Source organism: Cebidichthys violaceus, unplaced genomic scaffold, assembly GCF_023349555.1.
Source record: "Cebidichthys violaceus isolate CVI_PGR_0920_01 unplaced genomic scaffold, fCebVio1.0.p SCAF_17, whole genome shotgun sequence".
Classification (NCBI taxonomy): domain Eukaryota; kingdom Metazoa; phylum Chordata; class Actinopteri; order Perciformes; family Stichaeidae; genus Cebidichthys; species Cebidichthys violaceus.
Genome location: NW_027176340.1, coordinates 13,935,729 through 13,956,291, shown reverse-complemented (window position 1 = coordinate 13,956,291; position 20,563 = coordinate 13,935,729). Strand labels below are relative to the sequence as shown.

The following is a 20,563-nucleotide window of genomic DNA, read 5'->3' as shown; positions in this document are numbered from 1 at the left end:
ATTCCAGGGACAAAGGGCAGACACTGCTGGAGAGAGTGGACGAATTGTGCCGATCTCAAACACATTTCAGTATATTTCTATTACCAACACCATCCAATTTCTTTTTTGCAGTGAGAAAATGAGAGGCTTTACATGGAGTCTGATAGCTCATCCGCTGTACAGTAGATATCCAGATTACTTTATTTTGACGATGTAGAGACCTCTAATCCCTTAGGTTCTAAAACCAAAATACACAAAATGGGAGCTGTGTATTATTCTTCAGGGTCTCCTTTTTAACTCATAGACAAAGAGACTTAGCAAAATACAAAGAGACTTAGCAAAATACTACGGCCATTGTTAGAAGACATCAAATGTCTCAAAGTCAAGGTATTGCAGTTGTCGTCAAAGGTCAAATCCATTTGCGTTGTGTGACTAATTGCCTCCTGACACTGACAACCTAGATGTCATTCCTTTTGTAAGTATTTCGAAAGTTTCTCGGGCTAATGTGTTTTGTCACTTCTGCTTAGCTAAAAAAAATCTTTGAAATAGATGAGCTTGAGGAGCGTATTAAGGATAATTATCAACATGTGACACCAATCCAACTTCCACAGGAATTGAGCAGGACTCTTTCTTGAACACACTGAAATACCTCCATGTGACAATGGGTGTTTGTGTAGACATCATGTAGGATGTATTAGAAGATGTTGCCCTTTTGGAAGTTAAGCTGCCAAATTGAATACACAAGGACACATTGTTTGCATTGGAGCAACGTAACGATGGAATACTGAGCTTTGATTGTGACTAGATGAATAAGAAGAACACGCCATCTGTGAGTTCACAATTCTGAATCTTAGAATAAATGAAAATGCAGTTAGACAAACAGCCAAATGTGGCGTCTCCGATTTCTTTATACCACTCATGTGAGGCAACCTTAGGCAGAGTCCACATTGGAAACTATTCCTCTTCTGAGCGAATAATGCAGAATAATATCTCCACCTGCAGTCACAAACAGACTAGGTGTGTATGCAGTGAGCTGCTCCATGGAAAGTTGAATACAAAGAATAAAGATCTTGGCATTTTAAGCACCATACACGTTGCACACACAGTTAGTGTGTTTGGTCAGACCTTTGGAACAGGGAGTGGAGTCCCTCTTAACTATGATACAAGAGGGGAAAGTCTGTTTGGTGGAATAGTTGACATCCTTACAGAATGTGAGAAGGAAGAGGTATTCATGTATGTCAGAACATTTATCAGTTGAATGTTTAATGACCATTATTTTGCTTATTATGTGGTGGACCAAAGAAAGCTTAAATAAGAAAGATAAATTACCTTTCATGTGACTATTAAGCCCGTTCTCATGTTTCCAGGGAGAAAAATATGTAAGACATTCTAGAATGCACCTTTCAGGATCTGCTTACAGAATGTGATAAATAGTTGTTGTTGCTTGACCATTGCATTAGCAATCCTGATGCCCATGATACTCTGCGATCAATGAACATTTTTAAGAGACATCCATGATACTGATCATGTACCATTTGTGCTGATTGCTGATTAAAGGCTTCCAGAAAAGACTTGCGAGGTTAATAATGTCTGCAAGACTGAATTAGATGAGAATGTTCCGTCAAATGAAAAAAACAATGACCTCTTGAGTGATGTGTATCTACCCAAAGGTGATGTGTTGATGTAAATTGAAATGAAGTTTCTCACATAAAGCCTCCGTGCTATGAATAATAGTATTGTGGGAGCTGTGTATGAGGCCAGTAAATCATACTTTACTTACGCTGATGAAAGGCAGGTACACATCAAGCCGGGTTGGAAACAGAATTTGGCTGCACATCATGCAGAAGCTAAGGAGTCTTTTAGAGCGTGCGTTCTGGCAGGTAGGCCCAGACGAGGACCTGTTCTGGATTGCAAAAAGCTCACTAATTCTAAATATATACTGTATATAGCACTGGTGGGCCATCAGGGCCAGCAAAGCCTTCTCTGCTGGCCTAAACAGAATCACAATGTTCTAGCTATTTTGTAATTTAATAATTTTTCATAAATACACCACATGTATTCTAATTATTTTTCCCATTAGCTTATTTTCTCATTGCACAGCTACTGTCTTCCTCAATTGCTCTGCTTCCTGCCTGCAGCGCTGCTTCCAGTGCAACTTGTTTTAAGTAGAGCTTTTATCCAATCAGATTTCACCTCTCTGTCTCTAGGTAAGAAGAGAGGCCCAAGGCCTGCTGGATAGCCTTTGCAGATTAAAGTATATGGGGACGATATTGTTGATTGTCACAGTGTTCAACCAATCAGATCTTTAGTTTGACATGTTGAGCGTATTCTTTGACATGTCAGAGCTGTCTAGGTGGCCTACAAGTATGTCAGCATTAACATGTAGCGTGATTGGTCAGTGGGCTAGCGTGACTGTTGTGAAGCTGAAGCTAGCTATCAGAAGTTAGTAGTAGTAAAAGATTGAGTTGAAAAATTTGTAAGAAGTTATGACATTGACATGACATTTTTAGCGTATATATATATATATATATATATATATGTATATATATATATGTATATATATATATATACATATATATATATATATATATATATATATATGTATATATATATATACATATATATATACGTATATATATATATACGCTAAAATATTAGGGGTGTAACGATACACATATTCGTATTGAACCGTTCGGTACGCATTACGAACCGAACAATACGTTTGAATAATATTAAATTGCTTTTGAAAAATAAAATATAGCTGAAATTGGTGGAGCCACTGCGCTCAAACATGGTAACCCACCCGACGTAACGTGATATCCTTCCCTGATTCGCCACGGTCCTATCACGTGACCGGTCCCGGATGTTCACAAACGACAACAGTCTTGATTACTGATCGACTACCAGGTTAATTCAATATGAACAACTGATTACAGGTGTTGCTGACTGTGTTGTCTTTACTAGCAGCTGTTGTTCAGTTAAAGTCTGCATGTCTGCGGAGGAAACAGCTGTTAATGGAGCGATTAGTGAGCGGCGTGTCCAGGCATCAGACTTACGAAGTGGCCGTTTGAAGCCACGTTAGCGGCTTTAGGGAGGACGGACACACAACGGAGGACTTTCCTTTTCTTATTAATGTTTATTTTGTTCTGTACAACTATGTACCGTAAATTCCGGTATATAAGCCGCTACTTTTTTTCACACGCTTTGAGACTGCGGCTTTTACAACGATGCGGCTAATTGATGGATTTTCACAGGCTAACTAGCTTCCCGCCGCCAACACATTTAACCTCGTCATATCAGACCAATGAAATTACCGAACAGGTCACAGTGGACCAATTAAACTGTTTCGGCAAACTCACTCACACTTAATTCTTCAGATCACCCATTTTGCGCTTCGTGCACGCACACTCATCATAAAAAAGACACGAAGAAATGCATATGATGCGGCTTTCAAGTTAAAAGCGATCCGTCTGGCTGTCGAAGAAGGAAATAGAGCAGCTGCACGTACGCTCGGCATCAATGAATCGATGGTGAGACGCTGGAGACAGCAGCAAAAAAAAAAAAAAAGCATTTGCAGTATGCATGTAGTTGTGGATGTTACCGGCATTTATTTAATTAAAAGTTAAAAAAAATCTTTCCTGTAACATCTTGCCGCGTTAATATCTCATGTTTCAACGGGGACACCTGCGGCTTATAGACAAGTGCGGCTTATTTATGTACAATTTATTTTTTCTTTTAAAAATTAGCAGGTGCGGCCCATATATAGGTGCGCTCTATAGTCCGGAATTTACGGTACAACAAGTTAACGACCATAAACTACAAAGGAACAAAACATGGATTGATCTCCAGTAGGACACAGACTTCAGCAGAGCTACGAGTGAGAACAGAAACAACTACACCGAGGAAACGAGTGACAGACGTGTGTTGACCACATTTATGGACCCATTATCTAGTAAACCCTTGTGTGTAAGTGTTAATATTAAAGTAAATATGAGGTGAGAGAGAGAGAGAGAGAGAGAGAGAGAGAGAGACCCGCAGCGCTGTAACTAAGTTTGAAAAATAAAACTTCTAAAACTTTCCAGGAAATATGTCTGTTTGAGTTTATAGAGAGAGATTTTATTGAGTGCCAAATGTATATGTATACAGTGGGGAAAAAAAGTATTTAGTCAGCCACCAATTGTGCAAGTTCTCCCACTTAAAAAGATGAGAGAGGCCTGTAATTTTCATCATAGGTACACTTCAACTATGAGAGACAGAATGGGGGGAAAGAATCCAGGAAATCACATTGTAGGATTTTTAATGAATTAATTGGTAAATTCCTCTGTAAAATAAGTATTTGGTCACCTACAAACAAACAAGATTTCTGGCTTTCACAGCCCTGTAACTTCTTCTTTAAGAGGCTCCTCTGTCCTCCACTCGTTACCTGTATTAATGGCAACTCTTTGAACTCGTCATCAGTATAAAAGACACCTGTCCACAACCTCAAACAGTCACACTCCAAACTCCACTATGGCCAAGACCAAAGAGCTGTCAAAGGACACCAGAAACAAAATTGTAGACCTGCACCAGGCTGGGAAGACTGAATCTGCAATAGGTAAGCAGCTTGGTGTGAAGAAATCAACTGTGGGAGCAATTATTAGAAAATGGAAGACATACAAGACCATTGATTATGTCCCTCGATCTCGGGCTCCACGCAAGATCTCACCCCGTGGGGTCAAAATGATCACAAGAACGGTGAGCAAAAATCCCAGAACCACACGGGGGGACCTAGTGAATGACCTGCAGAGAGCTGGGACCAAAGTAACAAAGGCCTCCATCAGTAACACACTACGCCGCCAGGGACTCAAATCCTGCAGTGCCAGACGTGTCCCACTGCTCAAGCCAGTACATGTCCAGACCCGTCTGAAGTTTGCTAGAGAGCATTTGGATGATCCAGAAGAGGATTGGGAGAATGTCATATGGTCAGATGAAACCAAAATATAACTTTTTGGTAAAAACTCAACTAGTCGTGTTTGGAGGAGAAATAATGCTGAGTTGCATCCAAAGAACACCATACCTACTGTGAAGCATGGGGGTGGAAACATCATGCTTTGGGGCTGTTTTTCTGCAAAGGGACCAGGACGACTGATCCGTGTAAAGGAAAGAATGAATGGGGCCATGTATCGTGAGATTTTGAGTGAAAACCTCCTTCCATCAGCAAGGGCATTGAAGATGAAACCTGGCTGGGTCTTTCAGCATGACAATGATCCCAAACACACCGCTCGGGCAACGAAGGAGTGGCTTCGTAAGAAGCATTTCAAAGTCCTGGAGTGGCCTAGCCAGTCTCCAGATCTCAACCCCATAGAAAATCTTTGGAGGGAGTTGAAAGTCTGTGTTGCCCAGCGACAGCCCCAAAACATCACTGCTCTAGAGGAGATCTGCATGGAGGAATGGGCCAAAATACCAGCAACAGTGTGTGAAAACCTTGTGAAGACTTACAGAAAACGTTTGACCTCTGTCATTGCCAACAAAGGGTATATAACAAAGTATTGAGATGAACTTTTGTTATTGACCAAATACTTATTTTCCACCATAATTTGCAAATAAATTGTTTATGTGATTTTCTGGATTTTTTTTTCTTATTTTGGCAATTTTGGCAATACACTACTTTTGAATTCATTATTGAATTTTGAGCATAACAATGTGATTAATTGCGATTAAAAATTGTAATCGTTGCCCAGCACTAATAATAACATGGAAGTCTCTAGAGCCAGTGTTTGATCTGTCCGTTCTGGGCTCCTGCAGAAACATGGCGGTGCAACTACCTGGTCCCTATGCAGATATGAAGGGCTCAGTCTAAGCTAACAGAAACACAATGATTCTTTCAGGTGACTTTACACTCATGAAGAAGTAGTTTTGAATATTATATTATATTTCTGCTAATAGATCCCCAGAGAAGCGTCAAACTGGATCTTTAACTCATGTCACGTACATAGCGTCACAAACACAGGGCTTTCTCCCAGGACACAGCTGTTTGTGTTCAATGTAAAACCAAATCAGTTATCTTACTAACCCCTAACCTCAACCGTACCCCTAAGTTACGTAACAAACATTATTATTTGAAGCCCAAAACATGATCTTTTTCAATTCACGACGTTAACCCTGCGATTACAACCGCAACCGTTTCACGACGTGCGCATGTCGCTGGTACTCTCCAGCGGTCATACATGTCGTTTCGGGAGTCTTTGGCAACTGCCGTTTAGGTACGAGGACATGTTTGGGATCGCAGACACAAACATGAAGATTACATGACTTTAAGAAACCCACCGTTGTTGATGAGTTGGACGTGTTGCTGCGCTCAGTGGACTGGAGAGGTGGGATTATCCAGCCTTAAAGGCCTTCAAGCTCTCTCCCTTTTCTCTCTAAAAATTATTTGCAATCCCTTTTCTAAAACTACATCCGCAAATAGTCTTCCTTCATTACTGAAAACGTTGCTCTCGCCGTTTTGTTCTTCTTCTGATGACCAATCCCTCTTAATGTTTCAGGGACAGAAATGCACCGATTCCATGGGAGCGCACACACACAAAGGGAATGTCATGGCACGCACTTAACCACCCACGCTGTCTGGAGGTGTAGTCATAACGGCGCTGTGGCAGCCTGGCAAACATGCCATGAGGCCTGGGGCCAGACTACAGTATGACTGACAGGAGGGAAAAACTGAATGTTGAGGTTTGATGAATGGGAAGAAGCTGAGAGACTGGCACAGTGAGAACACCACGCAGTAGAAGTGAGCCACTGCCACCATCCATCGTATGTTAAGGTTAGATGGTCCTAACAGATAAGTCTGCTGATGTTTTATATTTTCACAAAGACCTAAACCAACAGTGATAGGTGCATCAAAGCCTGACATAGAGCTCCATTGTTGTCCAAAAATACTAAAAACACATCAGTGAGCCACACTGTTACACTGGTTGACATGATCCTTAATTACCATGAACACACACACTGTTGTTTATTACGCTCCGATCCCACATACGACATCCTGCTGCTGCAACAAACATTCACTACAGCATCAAATGTGGATTAATCCACAGCTGATAATACTGGCCAACAAATGCACTGTTTCCTCCTGCTAAAAACTCCATTTGCCACCTGTTTTAAGGAAATTACAGGACCTGTTTAAGAGAAAAAAAATCTTCAGTTGGATCCAATGAGACACATAAATTGTAGGGAATTTAGAAAATATTTTAGAGGCGGATTAATGCTGTATGCTGGATAAATTAATTTAAATTCAAAGAATGGGCGCCATCTTCAAGTCCTATCATAATCAAATCAGTGCTTGCTTCTTGTGAATTGGACCACTGGTTGGCTCTTGTAATGTCTTGTTTGGTCTTAAAACTCGTTGGCTGTCCTCCTCTCACCTCCGCAGTTTGCATCCACTTTTCTCTCTTGCTTCTTGTGCTTTATTATTTATGTGCAAAGACATCATTCAAAATTGAATTGAGTCCTAAATGGTGCACACTGCAGTTGGGTGTCTGAGGGACACACTTTATTGTGCTGTATTGCACTCAGTCTGTCATCAGAAGTTTAAGTGATCTAGAGCTATTTCAGCTCAGATTTGTTACAGAGACCAGAGAGAAAGAAATGAAAGTTTCATCCAAATTGATATATCCAAGGTCTCCTAATTGCAGATAGAGCATGGTTTAATTAAGAGGGCTAAAGCCAGTGGTCAGTGATGAGGGAGGGAGATGTGAATGAGGGGGAGCCACAACATATTTCATCTAAATCTTAATCTTATCAGGGCTATGAGGTGATCACAATGTGGAACGTAATTACAGGAACTTAAGAGGCAGAAAGTCTCTACTTTGCTGCTTTGCACGTCTCTGAGGCTGAGAGCGGAGGGAACGAGGACAAAGCAGCTAAGAAAAAAAATACCAATTGGCAACGAACATCCCAGACATTTTGAGTCAGACTATTGCACCCAGCAGTGATTTAACTGTCTGTCACAGTCAGTCAGTGTAATAACTTTCTGAAAGGTTCTGGTCCGGCTCTGCATTGTTTCATTTTTAACCACAATCTACATGAAAGGACTAAATGCAACCAAAATTACATTTATTTAGCCGGTCAGCTAAACCAAAAGACTAAAATAAAAAAGACTAAAAGAACAAAGCACTGTTGAGAACACCAGGCTTGTGTTTTGGCAGGAGGGGGGGCAATGGGGTGGTGGTGATGGGCTATGCTGTCACCTTCCTCCTGCACTGATTTAGCTCAGAACCCCCCAGCTCATACATCTCAATAAAGCACCTCGACAGCTTGTACCTGCTGTAAATTGATGTTTGCTGGATATAATTTATTTTGGGAACGTGACTCTATCTTCTGCACTGGAGGAGATTTAATCACGCATATATGAAATAAATAGATAGGCCGGGGCGTAGCAAGTTATGGTGGCACAGTGACCTATTGATGGGCAGGGAGTTATGGAAACAGATAGAGGAATAACATGTCCATAGGAACGTATTTCACATTATTTTACTCCATAATGGAAACTACCAGAGCAAATATAGACTCAGTGAGTGTGCTGCTACAGACCCTCTATTCCCCATGCTCTGATTTACTTTTGATGGAATGTTCAGTGAATCGCATCTCAAGGCATTGTGGGATAGCTGGGATCCAACAAGGAGGGGCTGAAAGGAGAGCATGTGTTACTTTATGCAAATGATGGGGGGGGCGTGTTTCGTGAGGTCACGATGAACTTGATTTTTGATTACCAAAATAAAATCAGTTCATCTTTGAGTTCTAGAGGATGTTTGTGGCAAATTTGAAGAAATACAGTTGTGGTCAAAAGTTTACATACACTTGTAAAGAACATAATGTCATGGCTCTCTTGAGTTTCCAGTTATTTCTACAACTCTGATTTTTCCCTAATAGAGTGATTGGAACAGATACTTCTTTGTCACAAAAAACATTTATGAAGTTTGGTTTTTTCATGACTTTATTATGGGTTAACAGAAAAAGTGACAAAATCTGCTGGGTCAAAAATATACATACAGCAACATGAATTAGCAATTTTGGTGACTTAGAAAGTTGTGTCAATGCAATGAGCTTCATAGCATGGCCTCTTAACTTCTTGTGAGTGATTATGAGTGACTACAGCTGGTGACTTCTCTGAGGCCATTTAAATAGGGCTCATTGGATACAAACGCCCACAAACGCTACAATGGGAAAGTCAAAGGAGCTCAGCATGGATCTGAAAAAGCGAATCATTGACTTGAACAAGTCAGGAAAGTCACTTGGAGCCATTTCAAAGCAGCTGCAGGTCCCAAGAGCAACAGTGCAAACAATTGTTTGTAAGTATAAAGTGCATGGCACTGTTTTGTCACTGCCACGATCTGGAAGAAAACGCAAGCTATCACCTGCTGCTGAGAGAAAATTGGTCAGGAGGGTGAAGAGTCAACCGAGAACCACCAAAAAGCAGATCTGCCAAGAATTAGAAGCTGCTGGAACACAGGTGTCGGTGTCCACAGTCAAGCGTGTTTTGCATCTCCATGGACTGAGAGGCTGCCGTGCAAGAAGGAAGCTCTTGCTCCAAAAGCGGCACCTTAAGGCTCGACTGAAGTTTGCTGCTGATCACATGGACAAAGATAAGACCTTCTGGAGGAAAGTTCTGTGGTCAGATGAAACAAAAATCGAGCTGTTTGGCCACAATGCCCAGCAATATGTTTGGAGGAGAAAAGGTGAGGCCTTTAACCCCAAGAACACCATGCCTACCGTCAAGCACAGTGGTGGTAGTATTATGCTGTGGGGCTGTTTTGCTGCCAATGGAACTGGTGCTTTACAGAGAGTAAATGGGATAATGAAGAAGGAGGATTACCTTCAAATTCTTCAAGATAACCTAAAATCATCAGCCCGAAGGTTGGGTCTTGGGCGCAGTTGGGTGTTCCAACAGGACAATGACCCCAAACGCACATCAAAAGTGGTAATGGAATGGCTAAATCAGGCTAGAATTAGGGTTTTAGAATGGCCTTCCCAAAGTCCTGACTTAAATCCCATTGAGAACATGTGGACAATGCTGAAGAAACAAGTCCATGTCAGAAAGCCATCAAATTTAACTGAACTGCACCAATTCTGTCAAGAGGAGTGGTCAAAGATTCAACGAGAAGCTTGCCAGAAGCTTGTGGATGGCTACCAAAAGCGCCTAATTGAAGTGAAAATGGCCAAGGGACATGTAACCAAATATTAGCACTGCTGTATGTATATTTTTGACCCAGCAGATTTGATCACTTTTTCTGTTAACCCATAATAAAGTCATGAAAGAACCAAACTTCATGAATGTTTTTTGTGACAAAGAAGTATCTGTTCCAATCACTCTATCAGAGAAAAATCAGAGTTGTAGAAATAACGGGGAAACTCAAGAGAGCCATGACATTATGTTGTTTACAAGTGTATGTAAACTTTTGACCACAACTGTACCTCCGAGGCGCTCTTGAGACATCACTTTCACAAGAATGTGATGGGCGTGAGGTCAGTAAGCTTGACCCTTGACCACCAAAATCTCATCAGTTCATCCTCGAGTCCAGGTCAAAGTTTGTACCAAATTGGAAGAAAATACCTTATTTCAAGAACCAAGCATCCAGATAAAATCCCAACGTGATGTACATGAAATGCGCCTCGACCTCTTAACATCGCCACCATGGAAACAAATTACCTTTAGGTTTCAGCAATAAAACTCACTGGCTTGGGTTAAGAGAACTAAGTTTGTTACGTAACTTCAATATAATTGAAAAAACTCAACGTTGATTTTTGGTTTCATAAAAACACTGGTCTCCTGGGTGAAAGTCCCGTGTTTTAACCCACCCATCCATCCCAACCTCCTCACTACACGTGTTTTGATCGCTTGAATGTGTCATTTTGGGGCGTTTGCTGTGAAGACTGATGCTGTCGTTTTTACCTTGGGAGTCACACAGAAAACCTGGTGCAAGTAGTGTTCCAGTGCAGGAGTATCTGTTGGTTGGGTTTTGGGAAAAATTAATTGGGGGAATATGTGTGTCCTAGGGGTTTATTAGGGGCCACTCTAATAAACCCCTCGTTCCTGCCATAGGGCCTCCTTGCGGGTTAATCAGGGCCTGAATGTTAAGCTCTGCGTTTAGATTATGGGTGTAACAATATGTGTATTGGTATTGAAACATTCTGTACAGGAAGTTTGGTATGCGCCATCCATTGGGTACCCTTGTGACCCAAACAGCGGTTTATGTCTACTACTATAGAAACTATAGCCTATAGACTATAGAAATTCTGGAGCTCGCGTTTTACTCAAAAAGTATTGGAAGCACACAAGTTGCTATTTATTTAAGTGCCTTAACTGTTAAAGTAACACTTATGGCCAATGAGCAACTGTTGAATGTTAATCATTTTCAAAATAAATTAACAAAAAAAGTTTTTCTCCATTTTCCTTGTTTTCCTATTGTACCGAACAAATACAAAACCCTGACCCAAAAACCGAGGAACATACCCAACCGGGAATTCTGTGTGCCGTGATGTTGCTCCATCACAAGCTACAGCTCTGGCTGAGGATTTACCACATCCCCCCCACACCGAGTCTCCCACACAAGAGCTCAAGTCTCCTTTCCATGGCAACCTCCTCAGAATAAATACGAGTCAGAACGGCATAAGGAAACACAGACGACAGTTACATCAAAACACAAACTTCCTACTCTGTCGAAAGTCATCCGACATATCAAAGGCAAAACGGGGCGCTTTGATGCAACTTTTAGATCGCAATCAGAAGCTTTCCGAGGGAAGGGAATCGTCAGGTTGGTGTCAGATGAGCTGATGTTAAATAAGGGGTGGGCCAAAAACAGCGGTGCCATGGAGCAAAGTGACAAATTAATGCAAGGTTTCTGTTTAACAGGCAGGAGTGGCAGGGACTGATCAAAGAGCTGAGCTCATGCCAGTTTGCTGTATCAGTGGCACGCTGGATGGGAAAAACATCAAGCATCCATCTACATATGGCTCTTTAATATTTAATTAGACGGACTGCCGATAGAAAGTGATTTAAATCGGAGAGGCCAAGCGTGTGTGCCAGCTGATATGTGGGCAGCTCATTAATAGTCATTTTGTCAAACCTCGGATGACTATACTGTGTGAAGTGTTTGGTTTTGCTGAGATTAATGGCACAACTGTGTCAGAAACTGAATTGAAGAGCAAAGTGGAATCAATTGAAGGGTGCCGTGTGTGTCAACCGATATCTGCAGAGCCAGACCCCACAGCTCAGGAGGGCAGAGAGCAAAATCAATCAATTACAGCTCAGAGGGACTCCCATCACCCTCCCCTCCACCATTCACTCCTTCACATCTGAGGGCAGATGAGTCGCTTGCAGTGTTGACACACAAAACCACGGGGACAGGCTTGGATCTCTCCTTGCCATATTCGGACTGATGTGACGTGTGAGACGGCAGAGGGGGAGTTGTTGGAGAGCGGCGAAGCCCCAGTTGTGTGTGGTGTCATTAAAACGAGAGAAGGAGGAAACAAAAATTATTTACGGAGCAAAAAAGACTTCTCCTAGTTTGTATATATGTATATAATTTGTATATTTAATCTGAGCCGATGAAGGCCCCAGTTTGGGAAATGCCTGAGAAAGAGTCACTTTAAGCTAAACACTGAAATAATTAAACAGGGAAGGACAAGCAACCCGAGTATTTCACCGGCCCTCTATATATGAAATAGCATCAGGAGTGCCCTTCTTCTGTGATCCCAGTCAGCTGCTTTGCTGGTGGACCCGATGACGCTGGTTGCTATGGATACCATTCAATCATTGCAGGTCATGGCTCTCTGAGACATCTCTTGATGTCGGCGGGCGGTGCAGTAAAAATAGCAACAGTGAAATTAAACTTTCCGTAGGGCTTCTTATCAAAGATTCTATTTTTTTTCTTTTGAATCTGAAACGGATGTTCATTTGTACATGATTCAAAATCCTATAGAAAATAATCCATCTGGAAATGGGTTTTACACACACCATTTCAGTACACTTTAAAAACCTCATCAAAGGCCAGAAAAAACTATTTTCTCAATCCACTTCCTACAGTAAGCTTTGGGGTATTTTACATCTTTCAGTTCGAACTTGATCAGTTTTTCATTTCACATGAAAATGAGTTTGTCATATCCTTGCTTCTCTTTGCGTACTTGTTGCTGGTTTGAAGTGAGCGGCGTTAAGTTAGAAGAAGGTAGTGTAGCGTATTTCTGCACACATCAGGATTCTGCAATACTTCAATGAAATCTGACGATGGTTGTACTGGGGTGGTTTGGTGAGATGACCTGGTCACCATCAAATCAAACCACACACACCTGATGAAGCACATTAGCAGAGTTTCTGAAAAGTCGTTAAGGACATTTCTTTCCTAAACTTTTTTTAGTTGTTCATTTAATCGTTACAATTTAAATAAAAAATAACTGAAATTGTCTTAAGCTTTCAGTGTCTTCAGAGGGAGCTGTGTGAGGTCTGATCAATGTCTTCAAGGAGGACGTTGGGTCTGAACACGACAAATTAGAAAATAAACAAAATCTGGAAGTGTGGAGTTAGAAAGAAGTGATCTTACTAGACCTCTGTAGGCTACATTAGCCGCTACTAGCATAACACACCCGAATGTCCGACCTAATTGTTGCCAATCGAGTTGCATTGTGGGTAATGTGTGCAGCAGGTTTTCACCAGGAAGAAGGATGCACAGTAGTACCACAATGCTGGCCGTTTGTTTTTGAATGTTGTTCCTATCAGTCTGAGACCAAAAGTCTGAGACCAAAATGTCTGTAACATCGGCCCCCACCTTTGCTCATTCTGTATAAAGAAAGCTTGTTCACTTTTTTCTTGGTTCTTCCTCACTGAGACTGTACGCATTCTGTTGTGATGATTGAACCTTCTCTGCGCAGAGAATAAATACTTAAAAGACAACCTGGTTTTTGGTATTATGTATTTCAGCATTAGAAGACTCACGCAAAGCGGGTATAGGAATATTTTCCACAACAAAAGCCATCAGGGGCTTTCCTTTTCTCATAATTTCTATTATTGTATATTACCGAAAATATTATCTGAGCAGTCCTCCTCCCAATGATCTTTTTACTGAAAATTGGGCTGATCGGCGTCCTAATGCAGCAGTTAATATTAATTCAATATGACAAAAAATCTAGATGATATTCAGTCTAAACTGGTTTGTTGGAATTTCACAATAAACCTCACTTAGTATCTCACCATGATCTGCACATTCAGGCCACTTACATGACTGACGTGAGTGATTCCACATCACGCGCTTCAACAAACACTCCTCCGTACTGTAATAGTTTCTGCTCTGTTCAGATGATGTATTACAAAACAAAGGAGGGCCTCGGAGTGTCTCAGGATTCAAGTCATTTCGTAAGTAACTGGTTGTTAACATGCCTGAGCGGCCATGGACGCAAATGAACAGTTCAGGAGTCCAGAGAGGTTTCAGAAGACACATTTATTTTTCACTTTCACCATCGCACCAACGTTCACGCCAGTGTCGAGTAGCGAGTAACTAATCTCTTTACACAAACAAAATGAGCCCCTCTTATACACCTGGTCCATCTAATTAGACCAGCCATACCATCTACAGGTAAGTGTATTGCTAACAAAATATGTATAATAAATATTTACATGAGTTTACCAACACCAAAAGTATCATCAGTATAATTCCTCTACATAAAATAAATTATAAATCCATAATTTATCTAAATAAACACAGCAACACATATCTTCACTTCCCCCTACCCATTTCCTGTGGTTGGTATTTCACGGAATTATGAATGGATGCTCGAGCCCCTGGGGAAGTATTTTTCCCCGAACACGCACGCACACACACACACACACACACACACCAACAATAAATACATACAATAAAATTGTGTTCTCCTTGACTCCTTCGTCACACCACATGTCACACACTATCCGTGGTCTAGGTAACAGCGGTGTGTCGTTACACTGGTGTTCGTCAACAACCATGTCAACCCAAGGCAGATATATTATGGTCTGTTTGGAAATCCGAAATGCCCTGCTTACTTAACCTTTAATAAGCCTATTTCCAGTGAGTCTCGGCCAAGTGTCAAGTGCCACAGCAGCCTCACTACTTTGTGCAGAACTAGACGGAGATGGAGATGGAGTTGTGGAGTGCATCACCAAAGCGCAGGAGGCGGTTCAGTTTAGGTCAGCAGGTGGGTGATTGCTGTTACCGACCCACATTTCAGCCCGCGAGCGCTTCAGCATGCCTAAACTCGAGTGTGAGTCGTGACTTGGTGCTCGAGGTGGGTTTCCCTTCGTAATCCTGGCCTCCCTACACTAAATGCCACGGGGCTCTCTTCCACTCCCCGCCCAGTGTCTGAAAATAGATCCTCGCCCTGCTCCTGATGTCATCTTGAGCACAGGAGAATACAGTCGTGGAAGAGACGGCTCACCCAGCTGGATTTTTTTCAGCAGTGGAGCAGTGTACACTCAATGCTCTCAGTTGCCTCGGAAACCCATCTGCCATTAAAAGAGGATCAATAGACTTTTATAACTTCCGCAGGCATTCTGATGTCGAGAATGAAATTGATGTGTCATGTGCTCCATCATTGAGAGCTTGTGTAAATATGAATCAAAGTCAAGGCCCTCATCCACGCAGATGCAGGTCTGTGCATGTGAATATCTTATTAGGATCCACAATTTTTCAGTCGGATGAGAAGATGAACATCAATTCAATCTGTCAAAAGTATATCTTAAGAGTTTTCTTCATGTGACTTGATAATAGTGTATAAATATCCAAGATCTTTAACGCATGAGATATGGGTCTTTAATAAATGTAACTTCAAGTAAAATGCTTCACTGTGTTGAAACTTCCCCATTAATTAGTATGTAAAGCAGGAAAGGGCAACACAGTCCTTATGCAAAACTTATGCCTTACAATTGTGGGAAAAAGTGGTTCAAATGTGCATGAAGGTAATTATGTTGCAGCTGGACTGTCAGGTATCACAAAACGACAGACAAGAACCCAATAGCACGACACAGAAAACAGTTCAGGTGTAGAAACCGGGTTTAATAACCAGCAGATGTCAAACCAGGTAGTAACCCGCGTGGCAAACAAATCCAGTGGGAGCAGGCAAAAGGGAAGGTCCAAAGTCCAAAAAGGCAGGTCAATACACGGATAATCAGATCAGAATCGGAATGACAGGTTGCTGGATAGCAAGGGAAACACACTAGACAATCTGGCAGAGAACTGAGGGAAATGGGCCGGTACATATACACTGAGGGGCTGATTGCTGATGAGGAGCAGGTGAGTATGGAGGTGGGGCAGGCCAGGTGAAATGAAATCAGCAATTAGTGCAGAGCGGGGGGGAGTGGCAGATTCTGAAATGACATGAGAGTTAGTGTGGCAAAACAGGAGACAGACAAATGAAAAACTAAAGCCTGGCTGAAGTTGTGACATGGACGCTGGGACGTGATTCCACTTGTGATTTTATTGCTGTACTTAAGAAAACAAACCATTATATATTCCTACTTCTAAGTCTGCCTACATTTTTGTAAGTTATTCTCTTGATGTGGCAACAACAACAATAGAGGAACTTCTTCTCCAACTTCTACTCAATCACAGGCACTACCTGGTGATCCCCAAACATCATACTGCCTAAGAAAAAGTAACGCAAAGTAAACAAGTTGCAAGTAAGGTAATTAGTTACTGATTCAGAATACATTTTTCACGTTACCCTCCCAACTCTGGTGAACCCAATAGTGACGCAGATGGGTTTTACATTGTTTGTTGAAAGCCTGGTAAGTCTCATTGAGACTTTTGTTGCAAGCAGCAATAGGTTACAGTAAAAATCTTAATATAATATAAAAACTGCACATGTCAATACACAATATATACAATTATAATAACAGAGTAAAGATATTAGATAAAGAATGCACACTATATACAATGAAATAGAATAACAGAATAATATTAAATCAACTAAATAAACAGTAGTGCAAAGATTTAACCAACAGTGAATTATTTGTTATACAGTCATATATAGTAACGCAACCCACATCCCTCCTATAGCTCCACTTGATGGGACCCAGCCAACTACCCTCCCCCCACACGTACACAACGAAGTTGCTAGAACCCAGCACTGGCATCCAAGGGTATCAGAGCCTCTCCCTCCCATTGACAAGCTGTCTGAATTAGGAGAGGCTCCCGCAGGCTCCGACAAATATACACAACAGTGCGGGAGTAGCAGCACCAATTGGCTTGACAAACAAAGGAGGGTCTCAGATCAGGAATATGATTTATAGGTGGCTGATCATTAAGTGTGTGTCTTTTATGACTCTGAAAATGAGTTTTCCTTTCACTCTTGGCGTTGTTTATGTTTTCATTTTAGTGGTGGGTTTTTACCAATCAATTGTTTTAATATGCAGTGTGACATGGGATATACTTCCACTTTGGTCCTCATCCACGTCTCCAGTAAATCAAAAATATGAGACAAAAGAGAATCTCTCATCAGTTTAAAGCAAGAGTTCCACCTGGCATAAGGGGTGGTATTGGATTATTCGGGATATTGTGGGTGTGTCTACCTGTTCCTCAAAAACAAAATCAGCATGCTTCTATCACGCACACATGCAGGCTGCTCAGCAGACACAATAACAGTCTAATTATAGAGCAGAACATGTGGAAGCCCTCCAGGCTCTAAAAAAAGCACATACTCAAGAGGCTTGGTGTCTCGTGTCACGTTGTCAGCCTCGGGCAAACGCAGCGCTCGCTGCTCCGCTCTCTCCGAGGTGGGAAGGGTCAGACCTGCTTTCAGCAGCCGAGGTGATGATGACCGATCGATCAGAAGCAGACAGGTGACACTCCATCAGAAGTGGATCCCATTTTGAATGTTAAGCTCATCGTTGGTATCATGAAACTAGATGACCTAAGGAATCCACTAATACCAACCATGTCATGCTAGCTTGTCGGGAAGGGGATGCTTTCAATGCTTTAAAGTTTGGCGAGGGGAAAAACTGGCATGGCCATATTCACAGGGGTACCTTGACCTCTCACCTCAAAACATGCGAATAAAAATGGGTTCTGTGGTACCCATGAGTCTCCGCTTTACAGACACACCCACTTTATGATAACCTCATGAAGTCTGGGGCAACTTGGGTCCCTAAACATTCTTGGAATTGTTTAAATTGAGTTTGACTGGAAAACTGAGCCTCTTGTGGATCCAATGAGCTCAGTTGTATTCACGTGGGAGGATGTCAGTCCTCATAGAAAGCCTTTAAACATAGTGAGACCATTTTGTGAAACTTGACATCACTGTGTAAAAAGAGCTGTCATGACCTCTAGGATAATCACACCCACAAACTAGAGACCTAGAGCATTCAGAGGATGTTTGGCTTTCCAAGCCATATTGACAGTAAAGGGGTTCTGTGTTATTTCTAGAACAGTAGTGCTCACCATCCAATTGTCCAAAAAAATGCTATTCTTGCAGAAATCTTCAAATGTCAAAAGTTTCAGACAGAAAATCACAGTATGGATTTTTCTATGGAGTTTCTAAAGGTACTTCAAGGTGTCTTAATGTGCTATTTTGGAGGGACTTTTTAAATTGTTAAATGTATCCCCAAATCTGTGTTACAAACCAACAAATTGCTGCAACAGCCCTACTTTCAACATTTGAATAGGTGGCTAACCAAAACATTATTACAGACTTGACACAGTGCTGCATCTCAAATGAATCTTCAGGTTCTCAGCTTTCAGATGCTATATACCACTTCTATCTGGCAAATACTGTTGACAAGCTCTCTCCCCCTAAATCTCCCCAGTCCTGTCCTAAAAAAATAAAAAATGGGTCTATGGTAGGAAGGGGGGGATGAGGTTAATATCTCCAGGATGGTTCATACTGTATCAGCATGTAGGCCACATTTATGCTTGGGAGCTTCCCAGTACAACCACATCTTTCCACTACTGGAGGAGCTCCAGTTGAAGAGTAAAAGCCTCGCTCAAGGACACTTAAATTACATCTGAAGCAGCTGGAGGTTACCTGTACACTTTCCCAGTCAGCCTGTAGTCCAGAGGCTTGTGACCTTCTGATTGTAAGAAGCATTATATGACTAACATGTGTTTTTGTAGTCCAGTTTGTAAGTGTATCATCCAAGTTGCAGCTTAACTTGGTGAGTAAACATTTCTTTTGGGACTTACATGAGGAGTATTATACCATCAGCCATTATGTATTTAAAGTGACATTGTTTCTACAACTATTGAATTGCCATTAGGTTTTTCCATTAGGTTTTGCCATTAGGATGAATCCTCCTGACTATCAATTTGAGTAATATATCTTGGGTGTCATGAAACTGCCATGAAATTGCATGCATACATACAAACAGATACATGTTATTTGTACATTTGTACATCTGTTACATATTTTTATAAATCTAAAATTCTATATAATAATATATTCTATTTTTTCATATTTTTTCATTTTCAATATTAGCTGACTTCTTACATTCTGTTTATCACTCAGAATGAGAGAAGCAAGCAGTTTTACACTGACCTGCGGATTTGCAGATAATTATTAAACTTTGAAGAAACAATGAACAAAAATAAATATGCTAAGTGGTTAAAGTCCCAGTGAAAGGGAAGCATCTTTAGCTTCTGTGCTGTTGACGTATTTCACAGTGAAACTGAATATTTGAGCGGTGTACAGTTACAACAGGGATTTAAATCCTTTGAATTTGATTGGACCATTAAAAAGTGGGCGGGCATAGAGTTTAGCAGAAGACTGTTGGCTCCGCACACAACTCCCTCACCTGTTGTTAGATCCAGTGTGTGTTAATGTGCATCCACAAATAGTTGAACAGAAAATGTATTTTATCAGATATATGTCCTGTGTTAGGTCTGGAAACCACTGTGTGTTCGAACTGGACAGATCTTTGGCACCCGACTCGCCGTACAGACAGAAAACGTGTAGTAAATGTACAATATGGGGCTGGGTTATCTGTACCACTTTCATATCAACGTGGCTCACTATCTGAAAGAGCTTTGGAATGATGGAAGCCCTTTGCAAGTGAATAAACATTCATTTATTTGAAATATCTAAACATTTTAAAATACCTATTTAACAGCAATTTGTCCTCTATTCAAGCGACGACTTGCAAAGTCTGCGTCTGTGCTTAGTGCGACACTATTACAGCGTCATGTTCCATTTAAGGCTATTATCTTGTCTTTATTATCACAATCCAATTCATATACATAACTAGGGCTGTACCGAACAATGTTGACATTCACATTATTATTATTAATAACTTACAGAAACATTGCGTGCAATAGTCCAACTTCTCTTCCCATCTCTATCACTCTCTCTTTCAAACACACGGCGAGCGGCGCTCATCTCTTTATATTTCTCTCTTAATGTATTGAAAAAAATTATGATTAAAAAATTCACAACGTGCCGTTTAGCCTTTAAAAAAGTAAATTTTCGCTGCGATCAAAAGTTTTATCTCCGGCTTGCACCAGCGAGGAACGCATCTGTTTAAATGGACGTTCTAGCAGCAATCTAACAGCACCATAAATTACATTCATATCACCACAATAATTAAATGATATGGTCC

General features: G+C 41.2%; 1 protein-coding gene across 1 annotated transcript in view; it reads right to left on the bottom strand.

Annotated features, from left to right (window-relative positions):
• LOC137874052 (copine-9-like) overlaps window positions 1-20,563 on the bottom strand; it is a 237,599-nt gene that overhangs the window by 151,022 nt on the left and 66,014 nt on the right. The window lies entirely within an intron of this gene.